Raw genomic sequence first — 13,053 nt, 5'->3', positions numbered from 1 at the left:
ACAGGTAACGTTCGAAGTAATATCAAAAGTTTGTGTTAATTTAAATCAACATATTATATCATCAGATAATCAGTAGCCCAAAAAAAAAACATAATCTGTCACTTATATTATTATTATCAAGATGTTTTTATATCTTGGCATAATTATGATTGCATTCATGTCAACTACGGGCTGGGCCCGAAGATATAAAATCAGAACCATGCATTCTTTATAGAGATGTGACACTTATGTCCTATTTTCATTATTAAACCTTATTGCGCAATACATGATATAGTGAATTGTGGACTATTTTATTTACAAATATTATAATAATTAATACAAATTAGGTACAATTTGGTAGCCATGTCGTTAATGTACTAAAATAATTGAAACGTGAAACAATAAATTCATAACATGCTAAAATCGATATAACGATTAAATAAATCAATGAAACAAAAAACGAGTATTCAATAATAATTTAAAAAAAGGAAGTTTTAATTTCATATATCTAAAGAAAGTCTTGAAAGTTTCAGAACGACCCAGGAGCGTCCAGGTGAAAGGGCCAGGGTTTGGTATTCCATTACCACCCAGGAGTGCCCAGGTGAGAGGGTCGGGGTGTGGAATCACTTCCGACCCAGGAGTGCCTAGATGAGATGGCCAGGGTAATGATATTCCTGTTCCTTAGCAGAACTAAGGTGCTTCTACGCAGAAGTACGTAACGATCGTTGACTACACCGCAGAGTCTTCGAATGCTGGCATCATGGCACGCGAAGCTGCGGCTAGTAGCGGCACGAGATCCGGTGCCCCGTGTTGCGCAGCATCAGCGTGGTTGGCGGCATCTTCATCCAGGATAGCTTCAGGTTTGTCGACGGCACTATCGCAGTGGGCAGAACTTGCGTGGTCGGTGGCACCATTCCAGTTAATGAGAACGTGGCGTCGGTTAGGCAGACGGCGCAACCCGCGGTGACGCAACTATCTTCTGTTGGGGAAGTGATCCATGTATAGCGGTTTGAATATTTACGTGCGAAAGTGAATGGTGTTGTGTACGTATATTATATTATATTTCTTGATCATAATTATTGAAATTTAACAAGTGTTAAAGAAAATTTAATAATGCTAGATTGCGTAATCTTACAGATAATGAAACATAGTGTACCGTCTATTACGCTTATCGTATGAATTTTCTATTGTTTAATATACTTCTGCAAGCCGAACTAATTAAATTTATTCGTTTCTATGTTGACATATAGTTTCTTTAACCTTGATAACAGACTTGTAAAAATTCTTCGAAAACCATAATTTGAACGATTAATAATATTATGTTTTGGTATCGGCCACCTATTTCCTAATTATCATTAATTATCATTTTATTAATGCCTAATAATTAACAATATTACACATTATAATTATAATCTTATTAATAGTATATGTATATCGTGAAATCATGAGTGCACATGAGTATTACGTGTTTGTAATTTTATTTTCTGTTGTTACTTATTATTATTTAATATGCATATTATGTGCATAAATATCATTCACATAGTAATATTGGATCAGTGAATCTTGGTTTGTTTTAATGTATACATTTTGATTCATTATTTTCATAAATTGGTCTTTATTTTTATCATTTTAACTATTTTATATTAAGGTTTGGCGAAGGGTCTCGCCTCGAACAGGATGGCCGAGCTGTAAGGATCATTATTTATTAATAGCTTATATTTTGATCATTCTTACTTTTATTTATGATTAGCTTATAAAAGAGTATCAATTGACTCATACTTGTCACTGGTTCCCGCCATTTTGAATTGTTATAAAAAGGCCGGTATAGCAGTGACAAGTGGCCAGTTCGAGTACGGACAAGTTAGAGTGAAGACGTCTTGAATAATTGATTGTAAATTGGTTGTTATAATGTTTGTAACAAATGAATAAAGTTAAAATATTGGTACAAGTAATAGTTTTCATCATCAACCCGGTAATAACCCAACACTAGTAACAATGAATACCTAAAATTATTCGAAAACCTCCTTGACAAAATCACACGCGAGAATATCGACGCAATTATCATGGGCGATATCAATATAGATTTCCTGAACGAGTCCGCAGTTAAAAAACAGCTATTGGATTTTCTATCATTGCACAATTTTAGACAATTGGTAGATTTTCCAACGCGAATAGACGGTGACAGCAGCACTCTTATAGACCATGCATACACGAACATCCCTACGGAGCGCATCGAGAGCCTCACTAGTGTGGACACCCAGCTCAGCGACCACGGCGCCCAGCGCCTGACGATCCTGCGGGAACTCGAGCGCTCGCACGCGCACATCACACGGCGCAGTTTTACCACCACTAATAAAATTAACTTTCTATCCGCGATTGAGTCTGTTGATTGGAACGACGTTATAAAAAAGGCTGAACATGACTGTAATGCATTGACGGACGCTCTTCTTAAAATTGTATTAGGTAAATTTGAGATTTGCTTTCCGCTTAAAAAACAACCTACTGTGTGTCTCGCAAACAACTGGGTTGACGAAGAAGTACTTAATTTAAAACACCTAGTACACGAAATGTTAAATTTAAAACGCGCCCTCCCGACTAACTCAGTCGTTGACGAGTTTGCTAAAGAATTGACCTTGAAATACGAGCTCTTATTAAAAAATAAGCGAACACTGTTTTATTCCGAGCAGATTCGTAACGACCCCAATAAATCAAAACGAATGTGGAAGGTCGTAAATGTAGAATTAGGTCGTAAGACCCGCGATCGTGTTGACTATACCGACCGCATAAGGGACCCAGATGGTAAACCTTTTTCATCTAAACAGGAACTAGTTAACGCACTGAATGTGGAGTTTATAACTGCGGCAAGCAAGTGCGGTGCCCCCCCGGCCAACCGGCCCCTCGCCGGCGGTGCGCTGGCAGCTAACGCGGGAGCGAGTGACGTGTCAATGTGGTTTACGCGGTTCAATCCCTCCGAAATAGTTAACATACTGAGATTCCATATAGCTTCAAAAACTAGCACCGACTACTACGGTCTTTCCGCAAGCTTACTTAAATTAATAGCAATACCAACTGCTACTACGATCTCGTGCATTTGTAACGCTAGCGTTCGCAAAGGGACCTACCCCTCTGCCCTTAAGAAGGTAAAAATCAGTCCACTGTACAAGGGTAAAGGAAAACGATCTGAAGCTAAATCGTACAGACCGATTTCCCTTGTACCAGCAATCAGTAAAATATTAGAGGTAGGGCTTAATAAGAGATTGCTGAATTATGTACTGGATAGAAACATTTTATCGGATCGTCAATTCGCATACCGGGCAGGACGCGCGACCACTGACCTGGTTCGAGAAGTGGTGTGGCGCGTGCTGAGCGCGCGCGAGGCGGGCCTGCGCGTGGCGCTGCTGTGCTGCGACCTCTCGCGCGCGTTCGACACCGCAGACCATGGCCTCATCGCCGACAAGCTCCAGTTCCATGGGATTCGGGGTCCGGTCCTCTCCTTGCTCTCCTCATTTATGTCCAACAGGATCCAAGTGGTGGTGGGCGAGGGGGGACGTGTCACCTCCACGGAGCTGGAGAATGTCCTCGGGGTACCCCAGGGATCGTGTCTGTCGAATACGCTCTTCAGCCTCTTACTGAACGACCTTCCCGCGTCCATTAGAGGCGCCGAAATTTATATGTACGCAGATGATGTGGCTGCGGTAATTGAGGCTCCTTCGGACGCTATGCTCGAAACTAAAGTTAACCAAGTAGTCCATAAGCTCGAGGAGTCCAATAAAGATCTGTATTCTGTATTCTGTATTCTGTAGTGGTTTGCGTCGAACGGCCTCGCATTGAACAGGGACAAAACTTGCTTCCTGACATTCGATTTGAACGGTAAAGCTCAAAAGTCTCTCAATGTGAAGGCTGGCGACACGTTATTACAACAAGTACGGTCGACAAAGCTGCTGGGTTTTCTAGTCGATTCCTCTCTCACCTGGGACGGGCACATCGATGAGCTAAGCTCGAAACTTGGGCGGGCGTGTTTCGCATTGGGTAGGCTGGCCAACACCGCGTCACTGAACGTAGTGCGCTCCTGCTATTTTGCGACAGTGCATAGTCTACTCACATACGGTGCCGAGGTGTGGGCCCGCGCGGCTGATTCTCTGCGCATATTTCGAATGCAAAAGAAAGCATTACGTGCCATTATTAAAGCACCAACCGACACCTCATGCAGGAACCTCTTCGAGGACCTAGGGGTCTTGACATTGCCAGGCGAACTTGTGTACCAGGTGGCGCTATTCACTCACACTAACTTACACTTGTTCAAGAAGCGCGGCACGAATGAGGGTCATGCGCTCCGTAGCAATAAATATAGTTACCGTCTTGTCACACCAAAACACAAGCTTTCGAAGTCAGAGCGTTCTCCATACATTATGGGTCCGTCTGTTTATAACAGACTACCCGCAGCGGTCAGAGATGCAGCCTCCACCGATGTATTTAAATGTAGACTGCGAAAGTGGCTACTAACCTTATCTTTGTATGACGTCGAGGAGTTTTTTAAATTACCGTATACATAGGTAATAGGTTATAGGTTATAACTTATTAATACTCATACGTTGTATTAACATACACTTAATGTAATTATTGTTTTTATACGAAATGTAAATGATTAATTAATATAAATTAAATCTGTACTATATGAAATGATATACTGCGACATTGAAATTGTACCTATTTAGACATTTTGACCTGTAACTTTGGTGTTATTAATAAATATTTGTATTTGTATTTGTATTCCTGAGCATAACTGGGTTTTTGTCATAAATTAGTTATGTCACAATTTTTGTAGTCATTAATTTAATTCGCATAAAATTTTAAGTCATCTGCTTGATATCCATTGTTTTTCGTTCGAAGTATTGCAGTGCATAGTATAAATATAGACATAAAAAATGAAGTCATATATTTAGTGGTCATAAAAGAACCTATCATAATAGGTAGGTTAGGTTCGTTAGATTGCTTTAGATGCCCGAAGGGCAAACTACGCAGAAATAGGAGCCCCGCGTGAGCGGGGCTCCGTCGAATTAAGTGTTTGGACGGAGACTAGGGAAAATGTTTTTTTCGAGGAGTTGTTGAGAGGCTAAAATTAGTTTCTTAAATTATTTATGTAAACCATTATGGTTGTAAATTATTATGCTACAAAACGTTATACGTAAAAACCTTATAAATATCGATAAATATGCTTTTAGCTGGTATGACATTTGATTCATTATAATCAAAACCTATATGCACAAAAAAAATATGACAACTGCTGAGTATGTCATCAAATATTATGGCTAAAAATATTGGGTTGCATACAAGTTTAGGTCATATCTTTGATGCGCATAACAACTTGTGTCATAATCATCATTGCGCATACAAATGAAAAGTCATATTATATTGTGTTATTTATTTTTAGCCATAATATTTGATGACATATTCAGCAGTCGTCATATATTTCTTGTGCATATAGGTTTTGATTATAATGACTCAATACCTAATGTCATACCAGCTAAAAGCATATTTATCGCTACTTATAATGTTTTTACGTATAACGTTTTGTCGCATAATAATTTTCAACATACATAAACAACAACAACAACAAACATTTTTTTACATAAATAATTTAAGAAACTAATTTTAGCCTCTCAACAACTCCTCGAAAAAAAAACCTTTTCCCTAATCTCCGTCCAAACACTTAATTCGACGGAGCCCCGATCACGCGGGGCTCCTATTTCTGCGTAGTTTGCCCTTCGGGCATCTGAAGAAACCTAACGAACCTAACCTACCTACGAGTATTATGATTAGTTTCTTTTATAAAACCGTTACTCCTACTGGAGGGGGCTCCTCTCCTTCGATCTCCTCTTTTATCGGTTATGATTATGACATATGACTAAAGTAATATAAATTTGCTTCATAGGTTGCTCACAACCATACATATTTATTATTCATGCTTTGTAACATTTATGAAACAAACATAATTACTTAATTTTTTATGTCTATATTAATACACTGCAATACTTCGAACGAAAAACAATTATGGATATCAAGCAGATGACTTAAAATTTTATGCGAATTAAATTAATGACTATAAAAATTATGACATAACTCATTTATGACAAAAACCCAGTTATGCTCAGGAATAATTCTGACTAAAGACTTTTATGACTTACAATTTTATGCATAGAGTGTTATGGCAATTAAGAATATGACAAAAGTCGTTATGCGACCAGAGGGAGTCCCCCAAACTCTGGTATCATTTGTGCACATTGACCTGTCAATTTAGTTCGCGTGATTCTGGAGGCAACTGTAAACTGAAAATCATAATTAGATTCCAAAAAAAGTAAGACAGTGTTGCCACTTTTTACTAGCGCGTCTTGTATTTATGTAAAAATAAGTAGTTAAAAGTACTTTTTTAAATCATAGGAGTAAAATTACCAATAAATAAATTATCTTAGCGTGTTTATTTATACAAAGAAATTTACTATTTTACAAACAAATTATTGCAGTGGCAACATTGTCTTACTTTTTTTTTAATATATTTACGTCTCGGAGTTTAGGGGTCTTGTTATTCAAAAGTATCTGTTACAGTATATTTGTTATCTTTATGGCACTCTCTTTATGGCAAGTTAAAGAATGGTAGTTAGAGATTTTGAAGCTTAGTCTAGCAGATACTTAACACATATTAATACATTAGGTACCTACGTAATGTTTTAATATGTGTTAAGTATCTGCCGTGGCTTCACCGAATGGGCCCTACGGAAGACCAGCGCTGGCTTTATAGCTTTATAGCTATCCATTTCGTGATGCACACTTATTGATTTCTTCTTTCCTTGCTGTTGTTGTCTGTACATGTTCATGTCGTATGTTTTATGATCGCCACGAATAAAAATCTTTTATCTTTATCTAGACACGCTTTTAATGCTGGCTGTACTCGAAAGAATCGAGTTTTTGCCAAAATTATTCATAACTCTGCGCGGTTTTAATAATATTTTCATTTCGCTAATCCTGTCTTTCCTTTCGTCCAATAGGTAATTTTTAGAGTGTTTCGTCGAAAAGTTATAATTTACTTGTCAAGTTAAATAAAGTATCATTCTTCTTTACGTTGTTGTTATATTATGATTTGTGATTTCTTACTTCCAACAGAAGCTATAAAAGGTGCATTAAGAAAATATACCTAGGTACTTAAAGAAAACCTACTTAACTAAAATTTTAAGAAGTAGGAAGATGCGCACATATGTGTTTATGTAGTAACAGTGTGTAATGACTTAACAATTGTTTTTTGTATGGAAAGCGAACCACCTTTAACTTTTATATTTAAAAAATGCAATGATAGATTAGGTAGGTATTACAAAATTTGGATGTTGTCCTCTATTTTCTTTTTCGGGTTTTCTAATAGATATGTCATCAATATAATAATCCTTACTTGTAATAGTGCAGTGTAAAAATTAGCTGTTTATTCTCTTAACTTTTCAGTGTCTACAGTAAAGCTGCGGAAGAGTTAAGGATGACTCACGCTAGACCGGGCCGGGGCCGGGCCGGAGCTGCCGCTTCGTTTTCTACGGATAGCACCACGTCATCACCGATCAGCCGTCATAGAAAATGACATGTCGGACGCCTCGGCCCGGGCACGGCCCGGACTAGCGTGATCCTTTAACCATACAATAAAATATGTATGACCGAGCAGTAATGCGGTGTAGTCTGACTGATTAATAACCTTCATGTACGAACCCTTAAACCAAACAATCTTTTGCATAAAGCTAACAAAAGTATAAGGGCTCTCAAAACGAGTACCAAAAAGACAAAGATTTGAACGTTCTAAAAGACACACACGAGGGTTCGAGAGATCAAAGATCAAGTTCAGAATGAGATGACTGATTTGCCCCACTTTGAGTAATTTGTGCCCCGAGAGCCCTCGAGACTGCGGTGCCCCCATTTACTTACGGTAGGGCGCTGCGAGAATAGCCTAATTAGTTCAAAATGAAAACTAATAATTACCTAATATCTGGGAGACCGAGCTTTGCTTGGAAAACATAAAAGCTCAAAAATGCGCGTTTTCCCAGACGTAAGACCTAGCTAGATCGATTTTTCGCCCCCGTAAACCTCCATATAGCAAATTTCATCGAAATCGTTAGAGCCGTTTCCGAGATCCCCGAAATATATACTTACATAAATAAACAAGAATTGCTCGTTTAAAGGTATTAGAATAAATGTTAAAGTAACTGTGTTTGTTACCTCTTCACGCTTAAAGCGCTGGACCGATTTAGATGAAATTTGGTATGGAGGTAGTTTGAGGTATCTTTTATGAGGCAGAACCGAGTATAATACACAAATTTCAACAGGTCATTTAGGTAGCTGCCACGCAACTCCGACAAAATACTAGTAGACCTTTTTAAACTGATACGCGTTTCATCAATCATCATTACTGTCCTGGCCGGTTTCGACCACGGCGACTGTTTAGTGTTGTGACGTGGAATGCCCCTAGAAAACCTGCGCGGTTTTTTTTTAAGTAAATGGTCTGTCTTTAGAGTTTAACTGGGTTCCTTTCAAGTCGTAATTGCACAAAGGCTACCTACCGTAATATTCGCTTTCTGTTACTGATATTTAGACCTAGGCCAGACTTTAGGCCTGAGACTGAGTGATATAGTAATGTAATATGTGACGTCCCATGGTCAAAGGTACCTTATGGCGGGTATGGAGTTATGCATACCCTAGTAATTTACAATAAATAAGCTATCGATAACACAAAAGATCAACCTTCTAGGTTGCGTAGTTACAGAGATATGATTTTTTGAAAATAATGTTGTGAAATGAGCAACTTTACGATAGAGAAGTTTTAAGTTTAGCCGCGTAAAAAACTATGTTCCTGAATTAAGTTACATAGTTGACTACAAATAATAATACCTTATATATCTGAGATTAAAAAAATATTGAGACTTGTTCTGTAATGCAAATAGAAACTTTTGATATCGACTGATTTATGTGTATACTAACCAATCTCTTGAAAATAAAGTTTTATTTCATTTTCACGATTGATTGCAATGAGCTCTCAAGATTTAAATTTTATCTATTAGAAAACGACACTGACAGACAGTTTAAGCAAAAAACAATACCGATTTAGAGGTGAAAATGTATTTTCTGACTTTTTCATATAAAATCACAAAATTGAATATTTTTACTTTTAATGTGACACATAATCAATTTTTCTGAGCACATATGAAAGAAATTCTGTCATTCAAATGAAATAAATCCTAAAACCCCAACTAAATACTATATTTAACCCCTTATGCCACTTTAAACTTACATAACAATAACAGTATTTGCTCCATACATTTACGAAAAGGTACCTTATGGAAATAAATCTAATAATACATCACTACAAAATATCAATCATATTACAGTTTATCTTTTATGAATAGAAAATATTAATTTACATTAAACTGCCCCAAATTTAATTAGTTCTTCGTCATAATAATCTTAAAAAAGACCAATAATTTGTATGTAATGAAAAGGTACCTTGTGGTCAAGTTACATGATGAGGCATGATGATGATGGAACAGTTAGGATAAACTAATAATATTTTGGGGTTAAGATGGTATAAATCGTCTATTTCTTATCAATAATATATTTCGGTTGCTATTGAAGATAAGCGGCATTGAGGTTCAATGATATTCCATAAGGTAATGCGTCGGGTATTGGCATTTTTCAGCAAACCAATGGCTGATTTACTGCATGCGACCAAACCAAATGAAGATTATTCTAGTTAAGAAAGACTTGACGAGAGTAACTTTGGTATAATAGCAGTCTACTTGGATTTGTGATGTCGGTCTATGTACGGTTATAATATTTGCGAGGCGCCCCAACCAGAACTGAAATTATCAAATTAGTTTTGCAGAATGCTAATACAGTTCTCTACCAAACTTCTTTTCCCGTATTGACTAGTTTTTTTGGGAATTATCAATCTGTTTTCTATAAGGTACCTTTTCTACTAAACTCTGAGACGACATTACTAGGCTTATAAGCCTATATATAACTAACTTATAACAAAAATAAAAACAGGTAAACAAACGTTACGCATTAAGGTTTCACATCACACAATAAAAAAAAATTGAGCATTTTTTCACCTCTTTACAAAACATTTCATATCTCCGAAACTAGAAACCCTCATAAGGTACCTTTTCCCGTGGAACGTCACATATGATTTGCCGATTTTGATGCGTTGAGTGGTAAGTTCTGTAAATGATAGTACTAACTAATACCAACTAATACTTATAGTTTAGTATATATAGATGGTCAAGCAAATCTTGTCAGTAGAAAAAGGCGCGAAATTCAAATTTTCTATTATGAGACGATATCCCTTCGCGCCTACATTTCTCAAATTTACCGCCTTTTTTTACTGACAAGATCTGCTTGACCAACTATAGTTAACGTTGCCCACCCATTAAGATTAAATTCTGAGAATCTGACTAAGGCCCACTTGCACCATCCCACTAACCCGGGGTTAAGCGGTTAAACCGTTAACCCTGTGGCAAATTGTACTGGTAACCATGGTAACTCCAGGTTTAACCGGTTAACCCCAGGTTATTGGGATGGTGCAAGTGGCGCTAAGTAAACTAAGTACTCGGCCTAAGTACATCTTAATCTCATGCCTCGCACAGCTAAACGGTGGAATGAATTGTTGCAATTTCTGGACTGATACGACTTTCAAGCCTTCACGACGACGAGTCGCACGTCTATCGGTGTTCTATCGGATATATTCGGGAGAGTGCGCACAAGAGCTGCATGACCTGATCCACCTTCCCCTTTCCATCATCGGACGTCCAGGCGCGGGGAGCGAATGCACCCGTTATTAATATCCCATTTGTCCGCACAAAACGATTTGCCTCGTCTTTTTTGGTAAGGACGGCTAAGGAATGGAATGCGCTCCCGTCATCTGTATTCCCTGAGAAATATAACCTCGGTGAGCCAATCGCAGATCAGTTTATTCTAAAAACGATATTATTGATATGGCGCGGGCAGCAATAATGTCGCGCTGCAATACGGCAATATGGTAAAGGCTGACTCACGCCAGAACGGTCCGGGCCCGCGCCCAGGCGCCCGACACTTCTTTTTCTATGACAGATGACCGTGATCACGTGACGCTTTATAGAAAACTGAAGTGTCGACGTCCCGACTCGGGCCCCGACCATTGTACCGTGATACTTAATTTAATTACACAAACGCGGTATATCGCGGCAGACCTAGAGATGGGTAGGGGTGAGTAAATACTGAGTATTTACTGGGTATTTGCTCAAAGCACCCGATAAATTCCCTGTATTTACTCATTTAGGTGGGTAACAACGATTGCTTATAAAATATTCAAAAAGTGAGATTTAAGAACAAAATTGTCTTTTATTGAAGAGTGCTAACGTGTATTAACAATATCTATAAAATAAAAAGCATATAGGACGCTTAATTTAGGAAAAAAAGGTAATTATTAGTGAGAGGCAAATTGTGATAATGCATAGTTAACAATTTTGTTTTAAATAAGAAGGTATTTTTTTTTAAGACATTTATTTACATACAATATATATACAGTGGTACTACTAAACGAAATTAATAACTAGCTTAAATCTAAAATAGGCCCTTGAGGCATTGTACCAAGGATGCTGGCGGCATTTCCTCGCTGTATCGCAATGCTGATACGATGTGCGAGGTAGCCGCCAGCTCTTCGGTCACCAGTTACGTCAACCAGACGCTTCGCGATTTCTGCGAACAACTTATGCGCGCTGGGACCCCATGGACCTAGAGTTTCAACACCAAATGGTACAAAATGGTACTCTCTACCGAGGCTCTTATATTTGTTACGTTTTAGAATTTCGGCGCTTTCCGCCGCTCCGCCCGCTTTTACAGTAGTCCGTTGGAGGTGGGACGGTGCCAGTGTGTCTACGCAGGTAGCATCCCACACCAACATCCGTCCCAAGCTCCAAGGAACTAAGGACACTCCATCGGGCCTCTTGCCATCATCTCTGATAATGCCAGTCGGCTCAAGAAGAGCAGGCACATTGATGGTGGCAAGAGACCGACGGACTATGTCATTAAGCGACGCATGTCTCGAAAAACGGCCTGCACTTTTTTGACAAGATAATCCGTGGTGTCCCAGTCGGTCCACGTCCGTGCCACAAGAGCATATGTGTGGCGTACACACCGAAACCCCGAGTCGCAAACCAGTCGCCAGTCTAAGGGAGGCCGGATCCAAGAAAGTACCAGTATTGGGCGAAGGATGGGCATGTAGCCAGTAACCGGCTTCCCGGGCTCCGACCGCCAAAAGCCTCGCGCGGTCTGGACCTGTACAGTTGTTTAGGAGAGTATTGTAAGTTAAATCACAGTAAACATTATCCCAACTCCTTTGTGAATTTGGGTTGTCTGGAAATTGTTTGCCTGGGCAAGCAATTTTAAAAGCATTTTTGGCGTCCTCAAAGCCCGCAATCTCACAGTTTGTGGGCAAAGCCCTTAAGATATTTCCTATGAGACCAGACGTGCTATGAGTGGACGCCAAAAAGGCTGGGGAAGCCACACTGGAAATTTTGCGAATTCCTAAACCTCCAAACCGAATGGGGAGGTATTTACTTTAAAAATATGGTACTTCAATTCTATCGATGTTCAGCGGTCGGCAACCTTTTAGCAGCCAAGGGCCAATAGTAGTTAACGGAGGTGACGCGGGCCGTACTTTGTTAATATTTACGACTTTATGAGACATTGTCGTTCATAGGGACAACTATTACATACAAAATAGCCAAGGCGCCTCTCGGGCCGCAAGTGACAGTTTCGCGAGCCGCATGCGGCCCGCGGGCCGCAGGTTGCCGACCGCAGTTCTAGATAACTGCATGTCGCGCAAAAGTGCGTGTTTACGCGGCAGTTACGACCTTTTATTAAGGGTTTTTTAAAGAAAACTCAAAAATGGCTCAATCGATGATGTACAAAATATTGTTTTTTGTACTCTATTATAGGGCTAATCTCCCGATATGTTTTCATATTTTTTCTGAACTTTGGTTCTAAAGTTATAGAGATGTAAACATTATT

At 38.9% G+C, this 13,053-nt stretch overlaps 1 long non-coding RNA gene across 2 annotated transcripts in view; it reads right to left on the bottom strand.

The window, feature by feature from the left end:
* The window catches only part of LOC134797460 (uncharacterized), a 356,765-nt gene that overhangs the window by 248,309 nt on the left and 95,403 nt on the right, over positions 1-13,053 (bottom strand). The window lies entirely within an intron of this gene.

Source organism: Cydia splendana, chromosome 15 (assembly GCF_910591565.1).
Source record: "Cydia splendana chromosome 15, ilCydSple1.2, whole genome shotgun sequence".
Classification (NCBI taxonomy): Eukaryota; Metazoa; Arthropoda; class Insecta; order Lepidoptera; family Tortricidae; genus Cydia; species Cydia splendana.
The sequence above is the reverse complement of the archived record's forward strand: the minus strand, read 5'-3'. Positions and strand labels throughout refer to the sequence as shown.